General features: G+C 52.7%; 1 protein-coding gene across 8 annotated transcripts in view; it reads right to left on the bottom strand.

Annotated features, from left to right (window-relative positions):
- The window catches only part of AGPAT3 (1-acylglycerol-3-phosphate O-acyltransferase 3), an 89,126-nt gene that overhangs the window by 29,520 nt on the left and 42,222 nt on the right, over nt 1-17,384 (bottom strand). For 3 of the 8 annotated variants that reach the window (XM_015092679.4, XM_060406075.1, XM_060406070.1), the window contains exon 3: nt 1,062-1,139. The exons of 3 other annotated variants lie outside the window; for them this stretch is intronic. The gene's annotated coding sequence lies outside the window, so the exon portion shown is untranslated. Of the gene's footprint in view, nt 1-1,061; nt 1,140-12,394; nt 13,305-17,384 lie in introns of those variants that run through there. 2 more of the 8 variants (XM_042237601.1, XM_027960983.2) reach the window with 2 other exon arrangements.

Raw genomic sequence — 17,384 nt, 5'->3', positions numbered from 1 at the left:
GGTTTGTTAGATGTTAACACATAAATAATACACAAGCCATGCTTTCTAAGTTAATTTATAGATGTAATCAAACCCTAAATAAAATACCAAGAGGTCCTCTCTCCCTCAGCCCTGGAACTGGAAATGCTGACTCTACGGTCCACATGGGAAAACAAACAGGAAAGAAAACCAAATCACCATGAAACAGAACCCGAAACAGCCGCGAGATACCATCACATATGACGATGCCTCTGCTCTTAAGGGTGTGTTCCTGGCCTGTGACCAGATATGCAGGCAATGACACAGACCAACAGTCTGCGGTGGACAGTGGGCTAACAAGGAGGGGGCCTCCTGGAGTCTCTAGGCAGCTGGACCAGGTGACCCTGCAGTTGCCAGGGGAAGACCAGACAGTCGAGGGTCCTGAGTATTGCTACCAACTAAGCAGATGACACAGGACATGTCTCACGTGACATCTCACATGGCAGACTTCCTTTGCATTTGCCTTTAGGCAAACTGGCACTTCTGCTGCGTGTACAAGAAAGAGGATACAAAGTTAACTTAAAACCATCACTGGGCTCATGACACTCTTGGTATTCTGTATCTCTCAACCAAAGGGGTAAGAAAAGTATCACGAAAGGATATACTGAATGGCTCATTCAGGCTTCCATAACAATCCTCCCCAACCCGAGAGAGCTCTGCCATGGCAGCAGCACCAATCCTTGGGCCCAGGAGGGGACCCCCAGCCCAAGATCTAAGCCGTAAAGGTAACCTCATCCCCAGTTCAAGCGACTGCTCCAGGGATGGGCATGAGGCCATCTCAGGAGCATGAAGGGATCCACGTGAGGAGGAAGGACCCATGCTGTGGGCAGTGGCACTGGTGAGCAGCTGAGACTCTGCCAGCAGCTGCCATTCCAAGAGGCAGAGGGGACACGAGTCACAAGCATTTCAGTCAGCATTCCTGTGACCCAAACCCCTGTGGGCGCACCCTCACCACGTCCATTCCTGCTGTGCACGCAGGTCTGGCATACAACACGCAGTGCTCCAGCAAGGCTGGCTAAGGGACGCCCGTGTTTATTACGTACATGTGTGACGTGCGGCAGCATGACTCCTGAAGCTCGCACCACTCACATGTCATTACAAGCCGCCTCAGGAAAAGCTTCCTGAAAGAACAACGTTATGGGAGAGCCGATGAAGCCCTGCTCCTGACAGTCTCATCGGAGACCCTCAACACCCTGCCACACTCTGGATGGGTGGGTGCTGCTGGCTGGGGAGGAGCTGTGCAGGCTGGAGGGCGAGGGCTTGGGATGCAGGACAGGGGAACTGCCATGTCTGCAGCCCTGTGGGAGATGTGTGGGACATCACTGCAGCTGGTGAAGGCTGGACAGACAACTCTGGCTGCCCAGGACGGAGGCAGGCACCCTGAACAGCCAGCATCCCTCCTGACCACAGGCCGGAGGAGCCACATGGACTAAAGGGCCCCTGTGCCCCTGGGCCACCGCTGACAGAGGCCAGAAGCTCCCGCCAGGCCCTAGAAGAAGGGCCTGTAAACCACACTCCAAGGACCAGGTGCGGGTTGGGGGGAGAGTGCTGTCATGTCCCCGGGGGGCTTCCACTGTGGAAACAGTGCCCCCAGGCAGGAAGCATGGTGGCTAGCTGAGGAGAGGGGCTGGGACAGATGCCCAGGGACAGAGGCCTGAGAGGGACCTCCGGGCTGCCCTACACCCCACCTACCCTACTCTTTGACCTCCAGAATCGATCGTCTTTCCTAGGGTGTCCTGATGGACTTATTGGTCTGGGCAGTGGTGACTTTTGGGGCAGGAGGTGGGAGGGAGGTGAAGAGCTCCCAGCTTGATGACTGCACAATAGGCCTGTGACAAACCTTTGGGCCTAAGGACACTGCAGGCACCCCGCACTCCAAGGCAGCTGTCCACCTGCATGCACACGCACACACACGCACACACACAAAACAGGCGAAGCCACCTTGGATATCACTTTGTGACAATGATCTGCCCCTTATAGTAATGACATTTTGCTCTTAGAGAAACAGGTGTTTGCTTTATAATTATTGTGACCCCATGTACTATACAGTCCATGGAGTTCTCCAGGCCAGAACACTGGAGTGGATAGCCTTTCCCTTCTCCAGGGGATCTTCCCAACCCAGGGATCGAACCCAGGTCTCCCGTACTGCAGGCGATTCTTTACCAGCTGAGCCACAAAGGAAGCCCTTCATACAATGAGTTGGTTGTTATTCACTTTTCTACATGGACAATATATTTCATAATTTTAAAAGTTATATGGAGTCTTGGTGTCCCATTAGGAATGCAGAGAGCTCGTCACTCCCACCCTGCCACTAGATAATGCCAGAAAAACGGCAAATTCATGACTTTTCTTGACCCCATCAGAGATGTGAGGCTATAGGACAACCAATTAACAAAAAATGGGGAGCGAGGTGGGTGCCTGCCAGGGGCAGGACTGAGACCCAGCCCCCAGGGCAGACATGGGAGGAGTTGTCAGCAAAGGCAGCTCAGCTGGGGAGTGTGGGAAGGTCTCCCCTCCTGCAGACTTTTCCTCCATGACCCCCAGTGAACCCCAGTCAGCAAGCCTGCGAAAGCTTCTCCTACACACTCTAGAGTCTGCAGGTCATTAACAAGAGATTTTTAGTAAGCAGAACACAAACGTCAAAGGATGAACAAGGTCATTTACAAAGATAAAAAATCCTGTCACATTTCCCATTAAAGACACATCGTGACTCCAACAAGGGGTAAACGCAATGGGTTTCAAATGTCCATCTGGGCCTCTGTCCAAGGCAGTGGAAAGGGCAGCCCAGATCCAGGATGGTTTGGAAAAGGCCAGACTCACCCCAAGTCAGAGGAGGAGGGCCACCTGTCACTCAGAAGCTGCCTCTTACTTGAGTTTCCTGCCTGAACACCAACTCAGAGCATCTCAGATACACACATGCTTCAAAGGACATAACCACACCCGTGAAGCGTTAGGTAGAAAGTGAAACAGAGACTGCCATGAGCACTGCCCACCTACTTCCCGTGGGGGGTTGGTGCCCTGAGGTGCCTCCTGGGCTGGTACAGAGCCAAGGTGCCACCCTGGGATGTTAGGACCCCGGAGGGCAAGCCGTACGCTGCTCCTCTCTTTCCTACCAGTAGCCTGACTGGAAAATGGTTAAGAGAGGTGTGGGTGGGGGTGAACACGCTACCTTCAAGGCCATAGCACGTTCCCCACCCCCAAGGCGGCTCCATCCCACTGCATCGCTGGGGTTGGGGTTTCAAGGACAGCAGCCTCACTGGGATGATCCGGTGACGAGTGGCTGTCAAGGGGAGGGCTGAGGGCACTGGATGCTGGGGAGACCTCTCCTGTGTGTGCATGTTGGGGGGGGGCAGGTACTGAGAACCAATGCCCGTCCCCTCCTTGCTGTATCCTTACAACGACCTTCTCACCCTAAAGTCGCTTTTCCAGTAAGATGTGAAATGCTTGTGGAGTCTGATGAGATTTTATGGGGGGGGGGTCCCACCTCTGCTGGCTTTGTCTTCCTTGTTTTCCTCAAATCCACCTAGGTTTACACCACACCCCTTTGGTCTCCAGTTTACCCCTAAGGATGCCTCTCTGTAGCCTGCAAGATTGACAGCAGTGTCCAAGGATGGGTTCACGACACTGGTGCCCACGACAGGCGCATGCTTGGTGGGAAGGAGACTCCAAGACCTTGGATGAGATGCCACTAGAGCCTTGCTGGGCGCTCCAGAAAGGGCAGGGCTGTGTCTGAGGAACAGGCCTTGCTTTCCGTTCTTTTGGGGGAACCAAGCTCTTTCTGGGATCCCTTTAAGATCATCCTGCTTAGGGAGGGCAGGTCAGGGGCTGAGGGAGGCACTGCCTCCAGGGCAGACCTTGTTCCACAACGTCCTTCCCTGAACATCGGGGCAAACCAGAGGCAGCAGCCTGACTGCCCCGTCCCCATTGTGCACCCAGAACTCAGTGGAAATGGCACAGGAACTGACAACCAATCCAGCAGGTGAAGGCACCAGCCACATCTCCTACTGACAGCCCCATTATGTGAGCAACATCTGCTTCCAAAGACGCATGATGTAACAACACCTGCTTATATTTAAAAGGCATGCTAGACAAGCATTTCCTGGGTTGACTGTTAATACAGCCGTGGAAAGAGTGCCCAGGGAGTCTGGTGGGCAGTACAGATCTGTCCAGCAGTGACAGAGTTAACAATGACGCCTGAACAAGAGGGCACGTGATGACCTCTCTAGCTCTTTCTAGCGCTGGACTTTTCTCCTTTTTCAATAGATGCTTATGAAGCACCTGCTGTGGACAGTCACTGTTTCGGTATCCTAAGAGACGGTGTCACAGACCACCGATGTTCAGGACACTATGCTCTACTTGACAAAAAGACCAAGTAGCCGAATAGAAAGATGAACTGAGTGGAAGAAAAGAAAATTAAACTCATGAAATGGCAAAGATTCACTAAGGATTAATTTAATCTATTAAGTGATCTCTATTACAGTGGCAATGATTTCACAACATTTAAAATGTCAAATTGCTTACGAATTTTTAGCCTCTTCTGGTCCGCATAGAAATTCCAAGTCCTCTACATGTAGCACTGCCGATGGAAAGTCCTGATGGGGTTGGAACGCTCCCCACCTCTCATGAATGGCCCCACACTCTGTCCTGTTCCCTTTGGGGAAAGGACCAGGAATGATTATCCTCTCTGAGTTGCTCTTTCTTCTTCCCTGCATGACTCTCTCACTCCTAGTCTATGGATTTTTCTAAATTGTAACATATAGACCAAGGATGGGTCTATTGACTAAACCAAGAAATAATAATGCATTCGTACTACAGATGCTTTATTTTCATATTAAATGTGCTGAAAAGGTCACCTCACTGCCAGTAGCATTCTCTTCCTGAGTGCTTTCAGGCTGAAACCTTTATTTAGGCCAATAGCCGTGGAACACAGCAGGTGTTTCCTCCAGGATTTGAAGCTTAAGCACAATCCAAAATGTGGTCACTTTACAAATTTCACAGAATTTGAACCCTGGGACCAAGAACAGCAAAATTTAATTCCATTATTCTCCTTCTACTGTCCCCTGGACCATTTACTACCCCCAACCCCTGCACACACACAGAAAAGGCAGAAAAAAGTCCTACTATTTGCAGGAACTTGTTAACTCAAGCTATTTTTAACCTCCTTATTGCTTTCCTTAATCTCTGTCTACACTTTTGTAAACACCCCCTTTACTAATCCTGGCTTCACACATTTGTTTTCTAGTGGGATGCTGACTCATACAAAGAATGAAGACAAAGATTATGGTAACCTCATGATAGGCAAGATTTCAGAAAACTTAACTTCTACTCATCCTTTGTGAAAAGACTACTTGAAGATGTAGTCCGGCAAAACAAGAAGGAATCTAATGAAGATTCCTTTTTTTAAGAAAAAGAAAAAATAGACCAGTTATGCAATGAAAAGAAATGCCAGGATAACACCTTTATAGATGGCCTGGAAAGAAATTGGTCAAAATTAACATAGGAAATCTTTCAAGAAGAAAATAGAATTTATTCAACAAAGAATATAATTAAGGAGCTGGAAGTTTTGGGTATTGAAGAAGGAATGTTTCTTTTCTCAAAAAAAAAACCAGCAATTAAGATTTTTAAGTAATAAAAAATGCTGTGCAAGGCAACTGTTATCCAAATGTAAATCAAATTAACAGGGGGCACGATTTCCCACAATCACTTCATGAGGTACCTAAAACTTCCTCCTCCAAGCAGCAAAGACTTAATGGCTTAGATTTCTAGTTTCTCCTTTGTGGCACTTGCAGGAACAAAAAACTTTTTAAAATTTTACTGTGAATTCTATTTCTGGAACTTTAATATTTATAATCAACCCATAAAAGAAACATGGAGAATTTAATTGCAATTATTCAATAGAATATGAACATCCTAAACCCAAATTTTGTACATAATGGAGGTCAAGAGATTTCTAAGTTGATCCAACAAAAAGTGGTAAGTTGAGTACAAAGTGGTAAGTTGAGTATATTAAAGTTTTAAGGGAACAGTAAAATAACTAAAAAATAACAGTATAGCTAACAAAACTCAGTGACAGCAATGGACGGAAGACAGGAGGCGTGTAAGCTGACTAAATCCCTCATCACTCGTAGCGAGGACTGGACAGGTCCCGCTGTTGAGAGTGGGGCGTGATCTGTCTTACATACTGAGAAGCAGAAGTCTCGAACAGCACCTGGGACACAGTGGGTACTCAGTGGAAATCTGCCAGAGCGCTGAATGACATTTAAGTGAAGAAACAGGCACACGCAGACTGTGGAGTAAGCCCCAGGACTCAGTCTCGGGGCTCCTCTTCTGAGCAGCAGAGCTGCCGGGAGGCAGCTGGAGAACCACCCATCCTTTCAGTCATTTCTGCTGCTTGATTTCTTTTAAACCAGTGTACATTGCTATTCTTATCATCATAAAAAAGTAAAGAAATCTCAGTGCCTAAATTAACACTGACTATTGGGGTTGAAAAGAGTTGGATACGACTGAATGACTGAACAATAATGAAATGATAACATCTTTAAAGATGAAAAACAGATCCTCTTGGCACTTTGTCAGGCAAAAAGGACCTGAAGAAAGTTTCAATCCCATCAGTGTCTCAGTGTCCACCCTCAGCACCCAGGACCCCACACACCTGCTGAGGTTTCTCCACCAAAACGGAGGAGCCTGTGCTGGTGGCCAGTGTTCTGGGCCAGGGGCTCCTGACACTGGACTCTTGCCCCCTTTCTCCCGTCTGTGGCCTTGGCACATGACGTGGTCATTCTGAATGTCAGTTTCTGGTCTGAAGATGAGAATAAGGCAACCTTTAGCCCAGTAGCATATGGTGTCTCTAAGGGTTGAGAAGGGTCCCTCTCATGCTTACAAATAGCTGAGATCCGAAAGATCCTCTGTAAGCCAAGTTTTAAAGGGTATTCAGGTTCCCAGGTGAGCAAACAAAGGTGCTATTTTCCCTACAAACGGCAGGTATTTGAATCATTTTGAGTATTTGTAAAACCGCATACTTCAACTGCTAATCCGAAGAAATGGCTTGTACAACAGGGTCTCACTGTCACATTACTTTGGGAAAGTCTGTGTGCCCCACTCCTTCTGGAAGGTAACTGATATGCACTCTGAGGAGCTGGGCAGGGAAGAAATGGTCTGGCCAGTTACTTCTTGTGCCTTCAATCTTTCTCTGCATCAGGGTCTTTACACTCTACATTAGTGGGGTTTTAATTATTATTTACACATTTCATTTCAAAGAGTATGGTTGGAATCTGATTATTTGACTTGGTTATAAATCACCAACATGAAAAACAACTTCTGTTATAAGCTCAAACAAGGTTTTTGGTGCTAGCGTTTTTCCTCTCTGAAACACCCCAAAACCCCAGAGCGATAACCACACTTCAACTAAGATGGCAAGGAGGGAAACTTACCACCAAGCCAGGTTTAGGAGGCTTCCAACTACACTTGTCCAGACAGGACCAGTGGGATTGTGGGACTGAGCACAGAAAGTGAGATTTCCGCCAGGGCAACCACTGTGAGTCTGAATATGCTATACACGAGATGCTAAAATGTCTTTCTCCTCTTAGGGTGTTTTGCAGTGGCAGGAATTTTTTCTTTAACAATGAGGAAAATTCCTGAGCTGATGGATCAAACAGTTTTCGCAGTAAGGTCAAGGAACTCACGAAATATTTTCAATATGAGAGAAGGGCAACACAGTCTTCCTATTTTCCTCTGAAGACAAGGTTGCCCCCACCTCTGCCTCTACCAGAACCTCCCTGTTCCCGCGGTGTCCCCTGCGTGACCCACTCCTGGGCAGTGGGACACAGTCTAAATGGGTTCACCTGGCTGACCCAGCATTTTCTTATACACTGTAGTGGGGTCCTGGGATCTTCCCCCTGGGTCTGAAGCAAGGCTTCCTGAGAAAAGCAGGCTCCATCCTGGCCACAGAGCCCAGACGTGGTGACTGTCCCCCACCTCACTCCCCTGTCAGAGGTCCCATGTAGGGCTTCCCATGACAGCGCTGTGCTGCCAGACCATACTCCCCTCATAAAGGGGCCCCCTCGCGGGGTGGGGGCCCCTTCTGCCCAAGACCCTGCTGGCCCCATCCAGCGCCCTTGTCAGTGATAGGCTCACACCCAGCTCGAGTCAGAGCCTGCTACGACCAGAGTCCCAGCCCATGGAGAGGATGAGACGAGGCGAGGCCTCCGTCCTGGGCGCTGGAATGCAGCAGGGCCGCTGTGACTGCACCACCTGGGTCCGGCCAGGGGCAGGGCCTCCCTCTGGACTCCTTGTGCTGTTCCCAGGAGAGGCCCGAGATGAGCACGGAGGCCACCACCCTGTCCTTGGAGATCACACCCACCCACAAAGATGCAGCGCCCTCTCGCCGAGCGGGACCCCCTCCCCAACACCCTCTGACACAGAGCTGAGCTGTGTCTGTCTGAACAGTGAGCTGTGGGCCCCAGTCGCCCTTCTGCAGGGGGCCTGAGCCAGTGCCCGCCTGGAGCAGGACGCAGGGTCACTGGGGAGAACAGCCAAAGAAAAGGCGCGCTCCCGCCCAGTACTGACCAGGGAGGGCAGTTCCGCAGACCCTGAGAAGGAAAACCTTGACATCGTTCCCAGTTCTGAGCCTCAGGGACTCACTGGGGGCTGTCAGACTCTCTGGTCAGATCACTGCTGCTTCAGGAATGTTCCTGGAACAGTGTCTCTGCCTGTTTATGGATCAAGCGACGTTTTGGTGGCCAGGAGAAGCGTCAGAGGAGGGAAGGTCGGAGGACAAACCAGACTAGAAGGCAGCCTGCTCCTCCCCTGCCCGTGCAGCCCCTGACCAGGGCGGCCACCAACCCCCACCCCCAGCCCAGTCCCATGCCCAGCAGGCCTGCAGCCTCGGAGCCCGCACTGGCTGCCCTGGCCCTACCTGGACTCACCATTGACCACCACGGGGTGGCAGACACCCCCACCGCCACCCCTGGGGCACGAGGACGGCCCACGCACAGGCTCCCTGGGCAGCGGTACTGCACGCCTATGCTGTGGTTCTTCACCCTCAAGTGTCCCGGAGTCTGTGATAAAGTAGGTGGCCGCTGCTCCTACGGGGGCCACTCCAGACCAGCGACTGCTGCCACTCACCCTCAAAGAGGCCAGAAACCCATTTAATAAGGGACACAAGTCTAATGAGGAATTAGGGTTAATTCCTCCCCACACTAATGTGTTTATCTTTTGGTTCCCTGTAATCCTCACCTGTAAACAGCACCAGCCCTGTCTGTAGAGGCTCTGAGTGCAAACACTTCCAAGCATGAATTCACCTTAAGTTTGGGAGGGGAGGGCTGGGGTCACACCTACTTGGCCACAGGCCAGGCCCCTTCTCCTCCTCAGAAACAGAAGCAGCACTAATCGGATCTACAGGAAAGAGACCGTCCAGACCAGGAAACTCAATTTCAAACCAGACTAAGGGTGTCCTGAGGAAACCAACCCGGGATGGAACCTTCAGAGGGGCAACATCTCTTCATGGGGTGTTACCCCATTCTCAGACCTAGCACGTAAAGTTAGCTCCGGATCTAGGGTCTGGCCTTCCGCATAGCCGCCCTGACAGCTCCCACCATCAGGCGAGTGCTGTCCTGCGTGGGTCGCTCCCCAACAGAGGTGCCATTACCATCAGCCCTGTGCACTATGAGGTTGTCGCCTGGAGGGACGGGACATCAGTGCGTCCTGTCTCTACAGAAGGAAACGGGGCTTGCAGCTCCCAGGCCCCCAGCCTTGTGAGGGGCCAGACTGGAAGGGGGCACCCAGAACCTCCCTGTGTTCACCACAAGAACTGGTGGGCACGCCCGTTGCAGCTGTGCCCAGGGTGTAGGTGATCCACCATAAATCAGCTCAACATTTATGCCTGCAACAAGTGGCATCCCTTTGATGGAAACCATGGTTTTCCCACTGAATTTACAGACCACGTGTGCATAGCTCCCACCTCAGGGAGACACCCTGCCGACTTGCTTCCCTTTGTTTGCCGCGAGGGACCACTTGTCAGCCTGGAGAACAGAGCGTGCAGAGCCACAACAAAAGCAGAAGTAAGTGTGGCCCCCCGTCCCCCGCCCTGACAGCCCAGCCCGGGCATCAGCCACGCTCACCAGTAGAAGTAGTAGGCCAGAGCCACGGCCAGCAGGGCGGTGCAGACGCCCCAGAACAGGCAGGCCGAGTAGCTGGCCAGCATCTTCGGATCCTTCTTGAGAGTTGGTGAGAGAAGCCTGGCAGCCGGAGTGGGTCAGCCTCCGACCCGAGGTTAACTGGAGGGATCACGGCCAGGACCGCTCTGCTGGGCTCTGTCGGGCTGTGGCCACCGGGACCATTTGCCCAGCAAAGACCCAGCCTCTGGGTCCCGCCGTCCACAACAGCCTGCAGGTCTCAGCGGCCAACTCAGAGACAAACTGGAGCTGCATGGAAAACTCGGGCCTCTCCTTGGCCACCGCAGGGGTTTGTGGGCGCCCACTAATCCAGTAAGCCGCTTGCAACCTGGAGCCACGGTAAGCAGGTGGTGTCACGGGGCTCGGCCAGGAGACAGGTCAGCGGTCCCCATCTAGCCCCCCACCTGGACTGTGGATGGAGGGCACGTGCAGGAACCCCAATGGCACAACAGCCCCAACCCTACTCAGCCTGGGGCAGGTAGTGCGGTGAGCTAGCTGGTCAGGCTTGGCCCTCGGGCTGATGTCCTCTGTGTGGGGCCGAGTCCTGAACTCCAGGCAGGGCCCAGAGACCACACACACTGCCCAGTGTCAAGCCCAGGTGCTGGGTAAAGTGGCTGAGTAAAGCAATAGACTGTAAATCTAAGAACAGAGGTTTGATTCCTCTTTTTACCAGGCATGGCTGCTCCAGAGCCGCTGTGGGCACAGGTCCCTGTAAAGAACCATGAGGGAAGATGCCCCTCTTATCCTTGGGAGGGGTGCAGAATGAACCTGACCCATGAACAAGCAAATGCGGGGGCCTGTCTTCTGATGCTGACACCTCCCCAGCCTGAGACGTCTGAACCTGCTACAAGCGGCCAAGGTGAGATGGGGTGACCCAAGGACAGAGGTGGCCCTGCGACACAGGGCCTGCATAGACAGAGGCGCACGAGACACGGAAGAGAGGTTTCCAGAGGGCTCTTCACGCTGTGTCGGGATGGAAGGACAGTCATCGCTTTCCACATCTTTGCGGCACTCGGCATAAAAGACCATCTTCTGAACCAGCCGTTGTCCCAGCCGCTCTGGCTGCCTGTCTGGCCCCTTCGCAGCCCTGTGTCCTGCTTAGTAAATACACAGCTGGAGAAGCCTGATCGGTCCGAGCGCCACCGTGAGGCTTCGGGGTGTGGACGGCCCCATGGTGAACCAAGGTGGCTGTCCTAGGCCTCTGGACGGGCTACTGTACGGCTCCTTCTAGCTGCATGGTTCTGCCAGACCAGCCCTGGGCTCCTGGCCCAAGGAGCTTCAGGGGAGAAAGCGGTCATCACTCGTCCACTGAGCACATGGGCGGGGCTGCAAGCTTTGCTTAGCACCATCCCCACTGGCTAAGGCTTTCCAGCCCTTAATCCCCACCAAGGCAGAGGAACTGCTGACCTGGGAGGCTGGCTCCTCGGGAGACACCTGGAGCCTCAGGAGAGGACACAGCCTCTGCCCACCTGATGAGGAATGACCCAGCCCCGCCCCCAGAGCTGTGCACTGACCTATGGCCACAGAGCAAGCCCCCAGCATCTGGCAGGGCCCTCCGTGCATCTGCTTGTGTGATTGTGACCCATCACTGAGCTGAGGTCTCCCTCAGACCTCCAGGAAGGGCGCAGACAGCCCTGCCTTGACCCTTGACCAGCAGCACCTGGATTTGACCTTTGCTCTAAAGCCTGTTCTCATTTAAAAAGCTATTTGTCAGGACCTTCTGAGCCTCAATTGGTTCTGCCCTGCTCCAGAAAGGCTCCCCAGGCCTCTCCACGTGCAGCCAGAACTAACCATGCGTCTGAAGCACAAATCAGGCCGTGGCCCCCAAATCACCACTGCCAGCATCCCAAGGGTCACCTTCGACTCCAGGCCTTGGAGATACTCCCAAGTCCTGTGCTGTCCCCAGCCTCCTGCCGCAGTCACAGGGCTGGAGCCAAGCTCGGAGGGTGGGTGGGCAGCTGAGGCGGGGGGTGGTGTCCCTGAACACCCGGGGTCTGGCAGCATCCCCCGAGGATGGCTGCAGGGCCCACAAAGATGGCCGCAGGGCCCACGAGGCAGGAGGTGAAACAGAGCCCTCGCGAGAGTTGGGCCCCTTCCCCGGCATCCACAAGCCCATGGGCTTCCACCCTGGAAACCAGGAGCCAAGAGACACGTGGTGGCGGGGAGTCATGCTAAGTGCTGGGCCCTATACAGGTATTACTTACTAAAGGACCAGCATGCTGCTGCCGACTCCACAGAACACTGTCCCAGGGCTCCATGTTACTGGCAGAGCCAGGACTGGAAATCAGTTTGGCTAACACAGCCTCTGAGCCAGTCGCTGTCCCCAGCTGCTGGCTGTACTCCAGATGCCCAGAGAGGAGTTGAGCTTGTCCTGTCCAGCAGTCCCCAGGGGCCGGATGTCCTGGAGCTGGTCCACACAGCTCTGCGCCTCAGACACTTATGAAATCTCAGCCCACCACCCTCTACCCTGGTTCCCCAAAGACACTGTCAACCCTGGTGCCCTGCACTCAGGGCAGTGGGCGACAACAGGCGTTGGTCTCGGAGGAGTGGCGCTCCGGGGTTCTCTGCCCCGCCTCCAGTTCTCAGCTATCCAGACACCTCTGCCCCAGGAGGTCCTCTTGCTCACCGAGTGGCTGCATTATTGGGTTAACGGGTTGAGGAGAGGCTGCCCGCCCGCTGGGGAGGCCTGGCTGTTTATAAACAGCAGCCTGTTTATCCAGTGAGCTCAGCACCAGAGCTAGGGGAGCACCCTCAACAAGGGACGCGTTGCCAGAAGTGCTCACCCACGACTCCCCGGCCCCGAAGGCCTCTCTGGGCTCCCCTCCTCACAGGGTGCCCTAACCTGCACCTCATTCCCCACCCAGGGCGACCTCCCCGCTGACCGCTTAGACACGGAGCTCCTGGTGCTTTCCTGCAGCACGAAACTGGAAAGGGCGTGAGTTTCTGGGGCCTTCTCCACGGGTCCTGGAGGAAGCAGGGAGGGGTGGCGTCTGCAGCCCCAGCATCCCCAGAGAGGATGCTCTCATCAGCTCCGGTCTGTGTGCCCGGAGGGCCCAGGGCCACGTTCTGCTGGGAACCAGCCTCAGACACACAGGGCGGCACCAGTGGCAGGCCACCTCCCACCCGCACACCCGGAGATTTTGTGTTTCACTCTTCAACCTGATCCGCCCTCCCGCAGCTTTAAATACGCGAATAAATACGTAAATAACAAAAATAACCCCCACAGATGAAAAGCTCCCAGGTAAACAAGCCGGCGGTGGCGGAGGCCCCAGGAAGGAGGCCAGCGCTCTCGGGGACCAGCTGACACAACGTCCTTCCAAACCACACAGGGACCTTGGAGAACACAAGTTACTATGTAAACCAAACATGAGCAAACAGCCTGAGGCACAAGCCCAGGAAAACCCATGGCCAAGTCTCCAGGGCCTCGGAGGAGCCTGGGACGCCTACCGCCTGCCTCCCGGGACCTCCACCAGCGCCGTCCGCACAGTGGCGGTGACCCAGCGGTGTCTGTACAGGCTGATCGGGTGAACACGGGCAGAGGGGCAAGCACAGTAGGTAGCCCGGGATAACATGGGATCCACCTGCAAAGCCTTCCAAAGACTTGGGACCAGGCTCTCTGGCAGCCCCTGGCCACCTCGGGCATTCAGACAATGAGAACACACTTATTTTTGGGGGGGACTATTGGTCAGGCCTTCAAGAAGCACTTAAGAGTCCAGTGCTTGGAAGCACCTGTAAAACTACCTGCTGGTCCTTGAAGCAAGATGACAGCACAGGATAAAAGGAAACTGGCATGTGGACAACTTCAGTTCATTAGGAGAACTTTAAGCAGCCCAGTATTCTGCATGGAGTTGAAACACACGTGCACACCCCTCTTAGTGAATCTCTTGGTTTCCAGGAACTAGTACCACCCACTGGACACTCACCCAGAAAGAGAGCTCCTAGGATGAAGGCAATTTTTAAACAAAATATAGTTTCAATCATGAAATCTGTTTGAACAATTATCATGATTTTTAAAAACTCATATGAATCAGCTTGCTTTGTTCCTAACCATTTCAACTAAAACCCGCTGTTAACATTTCTAACCTTCAGCTAAGTGACTGCCACATGTACACCGCAGCCATTCCCAGGCGGGCATGTACACGCCCCTCACTTTGGTCTTCGTGATTTCCTGATGCAAGAAAACAGACATGGGAGGCTGTGAAAGCCACAAGGCCATGAGCATCAAGGCTCTTCCTGTGATACTTACGGATGTCGGAGCACAGGAAGAAGCCAGGTGTCTACACCAAGGACCTGCCCAGGTGACCGAATAGTTTGCATCCATTCAGGGCAGCAGCTGAGCAGGGCTTGCTCACCCCTGGGTGTCCTGAGCGAGAGCAGAGCAAGCACGCGATAGCACCGCACAGATGCACTGCTCCTCGAGGCAGGATATCCGCCCCGGGGCAGGGCAGGGTCCCATAGGAAGAGGAGGAGGGTGCCAGGCTGGACCTGGACCTCCCACCTCCCCAGGCAGCACCAGGGGCTGGAAACCCAGTGGGGAGGGAACCAGGAAGTGGGTTCTCACCAGACACAGAAACTGCCGGCACTGTGATCTTGAACTTCCAGCCTCTAGAACTGTGAGATATGAAGGCCTGCTTGTGTCCACCCCCAGGCTCGGGGAGTCTGTGGCAGCAGCCTGGGTGGCCTGAGCATGGTAGCAGGAGACTCTCGGGTCAGTACAACCTCTCCTCTTCTTCAAAAGCAGCGGAGGCTGCAGACAGCACCATCTGGGTTCAAGCCTAGTCTTGTCACCCCTGCACTGTGTGCCCCTGAGAAGTGCACGTGCCTCCCTGGGCCTCCGTGTCTTCATCTATACAGTGGGGATGGCAGTTCCTAAGTCACCAGGTTTCGAGGGTGAAAAGTGCAAAGCACTTCTACTGGGGAGGTGGCGGGGGTGGGGTGGGGGTGGGGAGCCCCGGGCCCAGTACTGCTGGCGTCAGCATCACTGCGTTCAGTCTGGTAAAGTCAGCTGCAGGGTATTTCATTGTACAGATGCGGTAACCACGTCACCCTTCTCCTCCTGAGGACACTTGGGTCACCTCTGACGTCTCTCCTTTACCAGCGATGCTACATTGAGCCTCCTTATGTGGATCCTGGAGCCCTTGCTGAATATTTTGGTTAGATAGAGTCCCCAGAAAAAAGGCTGGTCAAAGCGTAAACAGAGTTTATATTTTGAAAGGTACTGCCATCTTAGTCCTCAAAAAAGCTGCAGCAGTTCCTCCTCAGCCCAGTTGCGAACAGTGCTTTAATCACTTGACACGTGCCTTCCAAGGGGGTGTTTAATGGGACAAGAGAAATTGCCTTCGAACACACTTCTGTGCACTCACAACCTGGTCTCTGTGAGATGTGGGCCCTCGGTGAGACTGGGTGTCCCCGTGGGCTGCGGTCCCACTGGCCACAGAGCCTGGCCCGCACTCGCTCAGTTGCCAGTGTGCCCAGGACGTCCGTGCACTCCTGTGACTCTCAGCTCTCTCCCCAGCCCTGGCGGATGGAGAGCCTGAGGCACCCCGCTGCTGGGGCACCTGCCTGTCTCTGGCCCAAATCCGCTCCTGTTTAAGTCCTGCAGGCTGTCCCAGGCTCAGTTTACTGCCCTTGTCCCAGAGCCCTGCAGTTGACGGTGTGATGGCAAGCTGGCCTGCATACCCCCCTGCCGGCCTGACTCTCACCAGCCAACCAAGTGTGGCAACAGTGGAGCCTCATCCTTCACTGGGGGCGTGTGAACACAGCCAGACCTGCCTGGCTCCTCCTGGGAAAGGACAGGCTTCCACAGTTCCGAGGGCGTGACCCCACCTCCTGCACCACACCATGTGTTAGCCTCCAGGCTGTGGATGAACCGTCCCCGCCACCACCTAGGGGCATAGCAGGTAGAGGGACACTGATGAGCAGGCTCGTCCCTGCCTGCTTCCTGGGATGCCAGGCTACTAGGGGCCTTCTCTTAGGGACCTTCCTGCCCATCTGTGATCAAAAGACGTCTTCACCAATGGGCACACACATAAAGCTAACTACCCCCTCCCCAGTTTCTGGGGCTCATATAGGAGCCCTCTGGTTCCCACCTAGACGCCCCTAACTGTGGGGCCACCCTGGTGTCTGCTGATTAATGGTCAGGCTCTGGGGCCCTGTGCAGTTGAACCTGCATTTTTTGTTTGTTTGTTTTAAAAAAAGCTTTTATTCATTTTTGATCAGGGAAAGGACAACAATCTCAATGTCAACTTGTCACCTAATCATATACTTGAACTTATAAGATTCACTGCCTAAAGACACTGCACCTACTGACTTGACAACATAACTTAAAATGAAAATCTCCTTTCTGTCCCCTAAGGTTGCATGTTGAAAGAATAAACAATCCCTTGCAATAGCCAACACTGGCACTTGGCTTAGGTTTAAGATCAAATAGCAAAACAGGAGCAAAACAAGGCCAAAAGCATTATAACTTGATAGCCCATCAAGTACAAACATCACTGGAATAAAGAAAGTTGCAGGCACCAAAGAAAACAAGAGGCAGGTTCATTAGCATAAAAAAATTTACACTTGGTTGAAGGTGAGGCGAACTATTTCACAAGTAAACATGCATGCCAATCCTAATGGCGAACATGAAACCAAAGCAACAAGACCGAAAACATTAAACTCAGTTAACTACACTGAATATAAAATTCAAAACCTGAACTTATCTAGGATATCTGCCCAAATCTACAGAGAAAAGGTTTTTAATGCACCAGGAAGATCTGTTGTAATGACATGACTTGGTCACACTTAGGACTTGCGTTTACATAAGAATCAAGGGCTATCCTTCTCCATTATTCCTTCATGTCTGAATGTGAATATGCTCAACTACTCAGCTCATGCACTAACCGCATGAAAAAAATGACTGAAACCTACTAACCATGCCTTCTAAGAACTCACACCATCTAACAGTTAACACCCAGTACAGCTTCCTAACAATGCCCCAAGAGAAAACATTTTGTTCAGTTTGGTGCTTGCTGTGACATAAAACCAACGGAAGAGAATACAATTAATTTACTCAGCTAGTACTTCAAATCTTTTAATCTAACTTTTGTTCAAACTTTTAATAACTTCATACCTATTTGCCCAAATTGTTGTGTAAAATCTAACTATATCTGATATTCTTAACCTGTAGCTCCTATAACACAGTTTTAGCCC

This window comes from Ovis aries, chromosome 1 (genome assembly GCF_016772045.2).
Source record: "Ovis aries strain OAR_USU_Benz2616 breed Rambouillet chromosome 1, ARS-UI_Ramb_v3.0, whole genome shotgun sequence".
Lineage (NCBI taxonomy): Eukaryota > Metazoa > Chordata > Mammalia > Artiodactyla > Bovidae > Ovis > Ovis aries.
This window is presented reverse-complemented; position numbering and strand designations above follow the sequence as displayed.